Consider the following 13,351-nt stretch of genomic DNA (forward strand, 5'->3'; position numbering starts at 1 on the left):
AGCCTGGAGAGCACTTCTACCCACTTCGGAAGAGTAGTTTTGAGATAAAACCTAATTGTTACAGGTTGAGAAATGAATAGAAGTTGAGGAAAACCTATTCCCCGCCCTCAAGGAGAAGAGAGCTTGGTGGCAGCTACCAATGATTAAACAGGCAATTGCAGAAGGCATGGTCTTTGACTTGGATCCATGAATGTGTCCCCAAAAGGTTCAAAACAATCACGGACCAAACACATGTGCCTCATTTGTATGTGCATTAATCTGGGGAGAGATGTATTAGCTTATATAAAATCCAATTGCCTAACATGAGGAAACAAGAAAACAGACTACTAAACAGAGACAGGTAGGGATCCTAAGCCCCCAGAAAAGGCAAGTTTATAAAGTCCTAGGTCATGGCAGCCAAGCAGGGTAGGAAAAGAACTGAATCCTGGAAGTCAATTACATTAGTCCGTTTTCACACTGCTGTAAAGAACTTTCCTGAGACTGGGTAATTTATGAAGGAAGGAGGTCTAATTGACTTACAGTTTTGCATGGCTGGGGAAGCCTCAGGAAACTTAACAATCATGGTGGAAGGGGCAGCAGGCACCTTCTTCACAAGGCAGCAGGAGAGGGAAGTGCAAAGGAGGAACTTCCAAACACCTAGAAAACCATCAGATCTCTTGAGAACTCACTCACTATCAGGAGAACAGCATGGGGGAAACCAACACCATGACCCAGTTACCTGCCTCCCTGGACATGTAGAGATTACAGGTCCCCCCTGTGACACATGCAAGTTACAATTCAAGATGAGATTTGGGTGGGGGCACAGAGTAAATCCATATTTAAAACTCTTCCAGAGGTGTTTCACTCATTGATACCTGGGAGGCACTTGAGGGGTCAGGTGAGGAGGTCTTGGTAAAAGAATAGGAGAAACTAAAGCAATGACAGAGACAGCCAGAGCTGCCATCCATGAATTTCACAAATATCTGGTAAGTACCTGATATGCCCCAGGCAGGGTACAAAGTCTTGGATACATCTTTCCTGGAGCTTACATTCTAAGAGCATTTGTGTTTAAAATGTGAGATGTTGAAGCTTGAGATTTCACAGGTGAAAGCAGCTCTTTCACTGCATCAAGTTAGATTAGCTCAATTATTTCATTCTTAAATCACCATGTTCCCATCTGGACTTTGGGTGGGGGGGAGAAAAAGAAAGAAAAACCTTGCATGTTGATTAACCCACCAAGCTGCCAGTTCAATCTCCCATGCGCTCCTTTGAGTCATGAGGGAACAAGGAAAAACCAGGATGACAATAAAAAGAGGGAGAAAATTAATATGTTAAAACTTTGCATTTCAACTTTGAGCTGACATTGCAGCGAGGTTCCTTCCAGCTGCTTTGTCTGGCCGTGTCAAGAAGTGACCATGATTTATTGTGCCACCTCTGTAATTTCAATGCTCTTGATCTCCCACCGGAAGCAGTGACAAGTAAGGTTAACTGCTGTGTAAAGAGACAGTATGGGTAATGCTTCATGCACAGAGCTGGCACTGATCTACAGTGTGGGGGGTGGAGTGGGGGTAGGAAGCAGGGATGTCAGCCATTGGTTAAATCCCTTTCGAACAGCAACCCCCCAAATGCCCTAACACCTTCTGGAACAGTCAGGACTTGTGTGGAAAAATACCCTGAATTGTGTTAGGATCTTTTGCCTTGTCCTTATTCCCTTACAAACATGTAAACAGCCAAACTGACTGATAGCTGCATTCTGTATTGCTAGTAACGGCTAACACTAAGTGTCCACGCCGTGTCAGGCCCCGTCTACTTGGTTTATAGCCATCGCTCCAGTTAATCCTCCTCTCCTCAGCTCGGGGGGTCATCCCCATTCACAGATGAGAAGAATGAGGCTCAGAAGGTTAAATCACTCACCCAGGAATACGAAGCCAGGATGTGAGACCAGGTCATCTGACTGCAGGAGCCTGTTGTATTAGTCCATTCTTATTTATTTAATCTCATCTGCTTATATTTACGTGTATATTTTTTGATTTAGCCAGCATACACACATTTCTTTTTCTTTCTTTCTTTCTTTTTTTGAGATGTTGTTTCGCTCTTGTCGCCCAGGCTGGAGGGCAATGGCACGATCTCGGCTCACCGCAACCTCTGCCTCCTGCATTCAAGAGATTCTCCTGCCTCAGCCTCCCAAGTAGCTGGGATGACAGGCACCCGCACCATGCCCGGCTAATTTTTTTTTTTTTTTTGTATATTTAGTAGAGATGGGGTTTCACCATGTTGGCCAGGCTGGTCTCCAACTCCTGGCCTCAAATGATCCACCCACCTCGGCCTCCCAAAATGCTGGGATAACAGGTGTGAGCCACTGCTCCCAGCCTGCTTACATGCATTTCTACAGGATTACTTGCTCTGCCACTAGTGAGTAGACTGCAGTATGCGTCACTATAGAAAATCATTCACGGCCAGGCGTGGTGGCTCACTCCTGTAACCCCTGAACTTTGGGAGGCTGAGGTGGGTGGATCATGAGGTCAGGAGATCAAGATCGAGAAAATCATTCATTTAGTCTCTTCCAAAGCCACAGTTTGTCTTGGTAAACAGAATCTAGATCAAAAATTGTTGTATATGCAAATATTCTATGAAAGCTAATTACTTTTTCATATGCTTGTGTCTCATTTGTCCTAAATAAAGGAAAAAGAAAGGAGGAACTAACATCAGTTGAACGACTACTTCATTCTAAACATTGTTTCAACTGCAGAAAGCCTCACAATAACCCCACCAGGTAGATATCTTGATCCTCATTTTATAAATTGGGAAATGGAGGCTCAAGAAAGTCAACATTTTCCAGGTATAACTGTGTGAGAGGTACAAGTGGGCTCAAGGGCGTCAGTGATTCCTCCCCAGGACAGACATGGACTGTGGATCTCTTAGTAACTTTCAGTGCCTCATACTCTATTTTACTTACAGGTGAGCAGAAATTAAAGGGAAAGGAGAAAGAAAAGAAGGAATTGAGAAGCAAGATGAGAGTTGGCTTCAGAGATTAGCTATTCCTGAAACACTGAAGAAATGGCTTCTCTGCTTTCCAAATTTCTTTAAGATCTGTCCTAAGTCTTATCAGGGAATGTTTGTTTGTTTGAGTTGGGGTTTTGCTCTGTCACCCAGGCTGGAGCGTAGCAACACGATCACAGCCCACGGCAGCCTCAACCCCCTGGGCTCAATGGATCCCCTGCCTCAGCCTCCTGAGTAGCTGGGACTATAGGTGCGCGCCCCTATTCCTGGCTCTTATCAGAGATTTTCTATTACAGTTGTCTGGACAACAACCTTGAGATGCTACAATCAAAGTTTCTTGCCTGACAAAAAGCCAAGCTCCCCCCATCTCCCGGCACATGCACAGGACCTGTGTGAGGTCTTCTTTCCAAAGCTCCTGAGAATAAGGTCAAGGCTATGCAGCTAGTGGGCTCTTGTCCCGCACAGTAACTCAGCGGACAGCGATGGGGTTCCTAGAGAAGCAGCTAGGGGCCTACCACCCCTCTTCACACAGACATCATCTCAATCTTCTCAACCCTTTCACTGCACTGAAGAGCTCTTGAAAGTCAGTTCAAATCTCACTTCAAACTCTTTTTGCTTAGAGAAATACAAATGCCGTTGTTTTTGTCTAATGGAAGTACTGTGCTGTGACTGAATCTGCAACAACGGCGTGTCAAAATGCCAAAAAAGTGTGTCAAAAATAACATTTAAAAAAACTCAGGGGAGACATGTTATAGTCCTAAATGAGCATTTTTATTTCTCTGTGTTGAAATGTGTTTGTTTCCTCTCAAGGGTCTTAATAAACCTCAAAGAAACACACAACACTTAATGAACACAATTTCAGGGCCAATTCAGTTCTTGATATCCCATTACTGTCAAAACATTTCTCACTTGTATTTGTGAGTTCTCCTCTTCCAAGCCTTTCTATTCAATTTCTTCTTCACCGGATGCTTACTTTTCCTAACTTCTGTGCCTCAGAAGTGTATGCATATTGCCATGAAGCTAATCAACTAAAAAGAATTAATTTCAATTTATTTTCTTTGTCATTGTTGAGGAAACATCATAAACTATTTCCTGACACATTAGAGATAAAAGTCAAATTCACGGCAATCCCGTGTTGCCAAGGGTTTGTGTATTTAATTTAATGGGTTTTCAAATAATATTCAAGAGAGTCTATAGGCAGTATGCTAGCCTCCCATGATTTGGCTGAGAGAAGATAAGAATATCTAAATTTCAGAGTCTGTTAAGCTAAATTCAAAGTATCATAGCGTTGGCCGGGAGCAGTGGCGGTTGCTCACACCTGTAGTTTCAGCACTTTGGGAGGCTGAGGCCAGTAGATTACTTGAAGTCAGGAGTTTGAGACCAGCCTGGCAAACAAGGTGAAACCTGGTCTCTATTTAAAATACAAAAAATTAGGCAAGATGCAGTGGCTCACACCTGTAATCCCAGCACTTTGGGAGGCCAAGGCGAGTGGATCACCTGAGGTCAGGAGTCGGAGACCAGCCTGGCCAACATGGCGAAACTTCATCTCTACTAAAAATACAAAAAGTAACTGGGCATGGGGGCAGGTGCCTGTGATCCCAGCTACTCAGGAGGCTGAGGTGAGAGAATTGCTTGAACCTGGGAGGTGGAGGTTGTAGTGAGCCAAGATCATACCATTGCACTCTAGCCTGGGAGACAAGAGGGAAACTCCATCTAAAAAAAAATAATAAATAAAATAGCCAGGCATGGTGGAGCATGCCTGTAATTCCAGTTACTCAGGAGGCTGAGGCAGGAGCATTACTTGAACCCAGGAGGCGAAGGTTGCAGTGAGCTGAGATCATGCCACTGCACTCCAGCCTGGGTGACAGAGAGAGACTCTGTCTCAAAAAAAAAAAAAAAAAAAAAAAAAAAAAGTATCATAGTATTATAGTGTCTCTTTGCATAACTTGTAGAGAAATTATTTACTTCTATCAAGATGCCTGGTGAAGGTTTGATCTAATGCCAGGAAGCTCCTTGAATTTCCTGGCTCTATCACCTCATCCACTCCTTGTTGTCACTTTGCTTTCTCACTGCAGAGGCAAACACATGACCCAGGCAGAAAAATCAAAATCAGGATGTCTCCATTTCCTGAGCAAAGCAATTGAAAAGCAGGGGGACCTGTGGCATAGCAGAGCCATAGTTTTTTGGGTTTTTTTAAAGAATTATTTTGACCTGGTGCAGTGGCTCATGCCTGTTATCCCAGCACTTCGAGAGCCCAGGCAGATCGCTTGAGCTCAGGAGTTCAAGACCAGTCTGGCTCTACTCTGTCTCAAAAGGTCTCTTCTTAGTTCAAGAAGAGTGAAGAATGAGGTAAGCCTAACCCTGGCACAGCTGGTGGCCATTTTGCTGGGATGTGAAGAATGACTTTCTAACCATGAAGTTAACAAAGGTGTCCAAGAGCCAAAAAATAAAGAATAGTCTTGATAACAGTGTTTGAACTCATAGATTCAGCTCTACCCAAAGTCAGATCCACCCTCTTGGATTTCCAAGTTACATGAGCCAATTCATTTCCTTTTATGTCCATGTTAGTTGGAGTTTGCTTCTCAGCATTCCTGAATAGCATACCTGATTATTCCCATAGGTACCCAGAAAGAGCGTTTCGTAACCTGGAAGGCACAGTGGTTTCATGTGGGTGGGTTTTGTACTTTCCTGTTGCTATAACCGAATCCTGCAAAGATGCAAGGTGCTCTTACCCAGATGGTTTTCCCACAGAAATGGACTAAGATTGAAGATCTGCCCACCTCTTAGCCCTTTCTGGGTTTTTTTAATTTCTTTTTTAATTTTTTATTTTCTCATCTCTTTAATAATAACTTTTTACTGCAGAAGACCATTGATTGCCTTCCCCATGCTACATTTGCTAGGTGTTCTGATACACCTATGATGGGATCACAAACAAGTACAATCTTTCTATACTGTGTGGTAGTAGCAACAGGGATCAGAGTCTTTGAAATATCCATACCATTGGGCTTATTCTAAAAATACTAAGAAATCCATTAATATTAATGGATCAGAAGTAAAAATCAATACAGTTGTCTCCACAGATGTTGAAAAGGCATTTGAGGCCAGGTATGGTGGCTCACACCTGTAATCCCAGCACTTTGGGAGGCTGAGATGTGTGGATCACCTGAGGTTAGGAGTTCGAGACCAGACTGGCCAACATGGTAAAACCCCATCTCCACTAAAAATCAATTAGCTGGGCATGGTGGTACGTGCCTGTAATTCCAGCTATATGGGAGGTTGAAGCAGGAGAATCACTTGAATCCAGGAGGCGGAGGTTGCAGTGAGCCAGATTGCACCACTGCAGTGCATCCTGCATGACAGAGTAAGACTCCATCTCAAGAAAAAAAGAAAAGGTATTTGAAAATTTCAATATCTGCTTTTAATTTTTTTATCTTACCAAATAGGAAAAGATGGGTAAACTTCCTTAGCATGATAAAATACATCTATCTCAGCCTCCCATCATGCTTGCTGAGAAAAACTATACATATTCTCAATAAAATGAGAAACTAAACAAAGATGCCCATTTTATTAACTCTTATATAACACTATAATGAGGATATCAGCCAATATTACAAAACAAGAAGAAATGAGACATGAAAATGAGAAAAGAGGCTGGGCACAGTGGCTCATACCTGTAACCCCAGCACTTTGGGAAGCCAAGGTGGGCAGATTGCTTGCGCTCAGGCGTTGGAGACCACCATGGGCAACATGGCAAAACCCCACCTCTACAATAAATACAAAAAAATTAGCCGAGCAAGGTAGTGCACCCCTGTAGTTCCAGCTACTCAACAGACTGAGGTGAGAGGATCACTTGAGCCTGAGAGTCTGAGGCCGCAGTGAGCACAGATCATGTCACTGCACTCCAGCCTGGGTGACACAATGAGACTATGTCTCCAAAAGAGAGAGAGAGAGAGAAGAGTTAAAACTGGCATCATTAAAATGATTTAATAGCCTCTCAAGAAATTTCAGCAGTCAACTATTTTAATAATGCAAAGCTATTACTGAAACTAAGGACAAGAATAGTGTGACCAAAAACAAAATTGTTACATAAAATTAATAGTAGCCACCATATATTCACTGTTCAGATGACTGCCAGTCATATTGTAAAATGGAAGAAAAGACTTGATTTGAAATAGATTAAAAAAAAAAAAAAGATGGGGGGATAATATACCTAGGAGTGAACTTAGCCAGAAGTATGAAAAATCTACATGAAGTACATCTTTAAATGCTACTAAGGGGCAAATAGACAATAAATTAGTGGAAAGACAACCATCTTCTGAAACAAGGAAAACCAAATTACAAAGATGTCATCTCTCCCCAGATTAGTCAGAGAATTTAACACAACTCTAGTGAGCCAGACATGGTGACTCACACCTGTAATCCCAGCACTTTGTGAGGCTGAGGCAGGCGAATCACTTGAGGTCAGGAGTTCGAGACCAGCCCGGCCAACATGGTGAAACCCCATCTCTACTAAAAATGCAAAAAAAAAATTAGCAGGGCATGGTGGCAGTCGCCTGTAGTCTCAGCTTCTTGGAAGCTGAGGCAGGAGAATCATTTGAGCCTGAGAGGCAGAGGCTGCAGAGTGCTGAGATCGTACCACTGTTCTACAGCCTGGGTGACAGAATGAAACTATGACTCAAAAAAAAAAAAAAAACTCTAGAGAAAACACATATAATCAAGAAAAAAACACGGCCAAAGCCATTCTAATGTTCCTATGCAAAAAATAAGTGGTCAAGGCCGTCCAAAAAAATGTGAAGAATTTCTCTGAAAGAAAAAGAGTAATAATGAAAAAGAGCAATGCTGGGTACTGACATCCATTCTAAAGCTAGAATAATTTTAAAGTTCACCACCGTTCATGAAAAAAAAGACCAAAAAACTATAACAGAAAAATTGAGAAATAGACCCAAATACACATGGAAATTTAATATATGGGGTTTTGGGGGTTTGTTTTGTTTTTTTGAGATGGAGTTTCACTCTGTCACCCAGGCTATAATGCAGTGGCACAATCTCGGCTCACTGAAACCTCTGCCTCCCAGATGCAAATGATTCTCGTGCCTCAGCCTCTCGAGTAGCTGGGATTACAGTCATGTGCCACCACGTCCAGCTAATTTTTGTGTTTTTAGTAGAGATGGGGTTTCAGCACATTTGTCAGGCTGGTCTTGAATTCCTGACTTCAAGTGATCTGCCTGCCTGGGCCTCCCAAAGTTTCAGGATTACAGGCATCCACCGTGCCTGGCCTCATTTACTATATGTTAATGCTGGCATTTTAAAATAACAGAGAAAGGTAGTTTATACAACAAATGATACTGGTTAGCTATGTGAAAAAAATAATTATCTGCATCCCTATTTCACGTTTTACACAAAAACAAATTTTAGATTGAGGAAAAATTTAAGTGTAAAATATAACCAATGAAAGTACCAAAGGAAAATAGAAAAATATATTTAAAGTCTCCAAGTGGGAAAAAACTCTCTGTGTATGTGACAAAACTCAGAACCCTAAAAATAAAACTTTTGAAAGATGGAACCATACATATAAAATATTTCTGAATGGCAAAAACACACAAATAAATAACATAAACAACTGAAAAGATAATCCAGGCAAAAAAAAAAAAAAAAATTCCAGATGATATCACAACCAAAGAGCTAAAATTTCCTCACTGTGTAAAGAATGCCCTACAAATTAATAAAGAAAAAAAAACCCAAAAGAAGACAGCCTACTTAAGAAATAGTGACTACTAAAAATGCTTGACTTCAATCAAAATAAAAGAAATTAAAATTATAATGAAATAACACTTTAAACTAAACTGGCAAACTTCAATACATTTGGTAATACATTTTGTAGATGGGAGTATAAGAAAACAGGCTCTCTCATCTCATATTACTGATAGAAATATAAACTGATATCTCTATGAAGATAAATTTTGTAATATATATAAAAATGTTAGACATTCATATCTTTTAACTCATCAATTCCATTCCTAAGATCTTATCCTGTGGAAGTGAGATTCACATAGCATGATTCAATACAACGTTGTTTGTTACAGGAAAAAGTCAAGAACAACTAAGTGTCCACCCGTAGGAGATACACGCTCAAACAGTACACAGCCATTAAAAAGAAAAATGCTAGTCCCAGCTACTCAGGAGGCTGAGGCAGGAGGATCACTTGCACCCAGGAGTTGGGGGCTGTGGTGTGCTATGACCACGTCTTTGAATAGTTACTGCACTCCATCCAGCCTCCGTGACATTAAAAAAAATAAAGCATGTCTTTATGTACTGACACAGAATTAACTGCCAGATACATGTGCTCATAATGCAAAGGATTTCCCTGAAAGGAAAAGCAAGAAACTGAAGCTGGATTCTTGGTGGCTGGAAGGTAGAGTGTGTTTCACTTGGTTTCACTGTATAACCTTACGAATCTTTTGAATTTGCATTTTATGCATGTTTGTATTACTTATTGAAAAGAATTAGGGAGCTTTCTGATAGCATAACACATGGAGGTTCCTAGAGAGCGGCCCACTCAGGAGGGCTTGGAAGTTCCCAGCACCTTCCCCCCACCTTCCCCTATGCATCTCTTCATCTGTATCCTTTGCAATATCCTTTATAATAAACAGATAAACTTAGGTTTCAAAGATCAGATTTATGACATGTTCAAGTACTTGCCTCCAGCCACGCAAGTAGTCCTCATCAGTGCCACACTGCCTCGAGAAATCCTGGGGTGACTACCAAGCACATGATGGACCCAGCCCACATCTTGGTGAATTGACTCTGGAAGGCATCAAACAGTTTTTCATGGCAGTGGAAAGAGAAGAGTGGAAATTCGACATTCTGTGTGATCTCTACAAAATGCTAACCGTCACTCAGGTGGTCATCTTCCGTAACACCAAAAGGAAAGTTGACTGGCTAATGGAGAAAATGAGAGACACCACTCTCGCCCCATCCTCGATGTACAGAGACACCTCAGAAAGAGCCACAGTCCATCATGCAGGAGTTCCCACACAGTGCCAGCACAGTGCTCATTTCTACAGATGTCTGGGCGGGGGGGGGGGGGGGGGCCCTTTTTTTTTTTTTTTTTGCAGGGAGAGATTAAATTTACATAGCAGCCACTTGGGGTCCAGTCAGAGCTGGGGCAGTGGGGAAATCTATAACCCCGGAGGGCACCCCACCAGACCCCGCCCCCTAGGAGGCCAGTCCTCACCAACCCTTGGATGGGCTCCCAAGTTTGTGCAGAAGATGCTCCAGTCAAAAGGAGAGAGACATTTGGGAATAAGGCTGTCCCCAAGTCAGGGCAAGTTCATGGCCTGGAGTTGGTTGCCTACATGGTGGCCCAGGGGTCTGATGTCCCTCAGGTGTCTCTCATCTTTTACTATGACCTGCCCGAAACCAGAATTGTACCCTCACACAGAATTGGGAGATGAGGTAAATATGGCCAGAAGGGTAGGGCCATTAGCTTTGTAAAGAATGACCAACATCCGCATCCTGAGAGACATCGAATAGTACTATTCCACTCAGATAGAAGCGATGTCTCTGAACACCATTGATCTGATCTGATCTGATCTGATCTGAAGAAGCAGTCCCACTACAGATGGGGACTGTTCATCTATTCTGGGCTCCTGTTTAGAAATATTTAGCAGCAGCTTCTATTTAGTGGGGGGGTTTATGAGGACTATCTTTTCAAAGCTCCCCACCATACACCCCAGGAAAAGCTCTGGGGAGCCTGCCATGTCTTCTTATCCATATGTAAATAATGCATTGCTCTAAGTCTTTCTCACTAAACATTTAAAACTTCTCCCATAAAAATAATAGGAATTAGAATTATTCAAATTACTAAATTATTTTTAAATAATAAAAATAGAATATCCATACTTCAATGCAGGAAGATTGTTTCTAAGACTCAATTTTAAGAAAATAAACCAAAATACAGAAAGTCCATATATATTCACCACCATGGTTTTTAGTTGTTTTTGTTTTGTATTCACCACGATAGTTTTAGTTGTTTTTGTTTTAATAATGAGGAAGTGGCAACAACATAAATACCCAATATTAAAGGAATAGTTGAAGAAATAATATTACATGCATGAAATGAAATACTGTGCAGCTATTAAAAACTATGTTTATGGGTTGGGCGTGGTGGCTCACACCTGTAATCTCAGCACTTTGGGAGGCCAAGGCTGGCAGATCACGAGGTCAAGAGATCGAGACCATCCTGGCCAACATGGTGAAATCCATCTCTACTAAAAATACAAAAATTAGCCAGGTGTGTTGGCAGATGCCTGTAGTCCCAGCTACTCGGGAGGCTGAGGCAGGAGAACTGCTTGAACCTGGGAGGCGGAGGTGGCAGTGAGCCGAGATCGTGCCACCGCACTCCAGCCTGGCAGCAGAGCGAGACGCTGTCTCAAAAAAAAAAACCCAAAAAACTATGTTTATGAAGAGCTTTTAACAACCTGGGGATGTGGTTATGTGATAAAATTTAGTTTAAAAAAAATCAAGGCAGATAATTTTATATGCTATGATCTCAAGTACACAAAAAGCACATAGAAAGCATGTTAAAATGTTAATAATTATCTCAGTGCAGTGGGATTCCAGGGCATCTCTTTTCCTCTGTACTTTTTCATAGTTTTCAGTTTTCCCAAGATGTGGGTGTGTTTTTACTATAATATCAACTGTTTAATAACAATTAAAATCTGGATGCTCTTGCTCACAAACCCTGGATCCCTTATCTACTAATGATTGACTCAGAGAAACATCTCTGTAGGGCTTCATCATACATTGCACACACAGTGAGTTTTCTGTCTTCTAATAAGACTCTACCAGAAGTGATTTCATTTCATCTCACTCTGAGTGCTGGAAAGATTGGTACCCACCTTTTCCTCATCATGCCCTCTGCATGGGACTGCAAGTCCAGCAGTGTAACAGTTTCAGGAGTCAATCTGCTGGGATACATATCCCAATTCCATCATTTTCGACTTCATCTCTCTGGGCCTCCCTGGGGAGGCAGGAGATCCCCCATGGAATGTTGCTGCATGGATTAAATGAGATCCTTTGTGTCACATGCACAGCTCACAGTCTGGGACACAGTCAATCCTGAAGAAATATTAGGTATTTTGCACAAGAGAATCTGCTTTTCAATTTAAGACTGTGACTTCAAAACAGGGGGAGAAACTATCCTAATACACCTTCTCCAGCAGCGTCTCTGCCTGTGTTTTTGCCCCACAGTTTGAGATGCTGTCCTATGGCTTGAGGTTTGGTTTACATTAATTCCTCCTTTACTCTGCTGCTGGGATATCCTGCAGGCTTTGAAGCCCACACCAGCAGGAAGCCTTGGGGACTTTATAGACTTTGTGCTGATGCTCCAGGATGGCTGTCTTTCCTAGAGAAGAGGGAATGAACTGGGGGAAGCAGGAGGTCAGAGAAGCACCAACAGGCTTCCAGAAGATTTATGTATAACTCCTAAAAAACCAGGATGATGGTTGGACTTCTTTAAGAAGAGAAAGAATTCAAGCATTCACATTGAATAGAAGTAGACTGATTTCATGGCTAAACTCAAACAAGTTTGGAGCCCAGATGTTGATTCTGAACAGCATTCTCCACTAAAAGGAACTAAGGCTCCTTGAAGAAAATCTGATTCCAGGACTTAGGCAGAGAAAGTAAAAGATGTGCCTGGAATATTTTCTTGTGCCAGAAAATAAGGAGGTTCTCAATGATGAGGACATGCCAAAAGAACACAGACCAACTTGAAGGGACTCCCCCGGCCAAATCTGGGACAATTTGAGCATCACAATAAATAATGATAATAATGGATGAAAACTCTTTAAATAAAATAAAACTCTAAAAATATACTGATGAGAGAGAAAAGGCCCTTCTTTTAAATAATAGAAGGCCAACTAATAAATACAGAAGGAATGATGGAGTTATAAAAGCATCAATGATGCAAAAAAAAAAAAATAGTGGTCATAGTTTGAAGAAAAATAGCACATTTATAAGATCTCAAGATGTCTACCAACAAATGTCTAATTAATTATAAAGGGAAGAGTTGGGTGCTGTGGCTCTCACCTGTAATTCCAGCTACTTGGGAGGCCGAGGTGGGAGGATCACTTGAGTTCAGAAGTTCAAGGCTATAGTGAGTTATAATCATGCCACTGCATTCCAGCCTGGGCAAGAGACAAGCAAGACCCCAACCCTATAAAGAAAAAATAATAATTTACAATATGAATAACGGGAAAAACCATAGGTTTAGAGTGGGAAAACCTTATCCAAGTTATCAAAGTCATCACTACTAATGAGACATCCTCTACCAAATTATCGGGCTCATTACTGGAAATGAGAGCCTGATACG

At 41.7% G+C, this 13,351-nt stretch overlaps 1 pseudogene; it reads left to right on the plus strand.

Annotated features, from left to right (window-relative positions):
• The first annotated feature begins 917 nt into the window (after positions 1 to 917).
• On the plus strand, positions 918 to 10,566 carry LOC116561339 (annotated as a pseudogene).
• Positions 10,567 to 13,351: the final 2,785 nt, after the last annotated feature.

The sequence above is a fragment of the Sapajus apella genome, unplaced genomic scaffold, assembly GCF_009761245.1.
Source record: "Sapajus apella isolate SASKATOON/1434 unplaced genomic scaffold, GSC_monkey_1.0 scaffold29, whole genome shotgun sequence".
In the NCBI taxonomy this organism is placed as follows: Eukaryota; Metazoa; Chordata; class Mammalia; order Primates; family Cebidae; genus Sapajus; species Sapajus apella.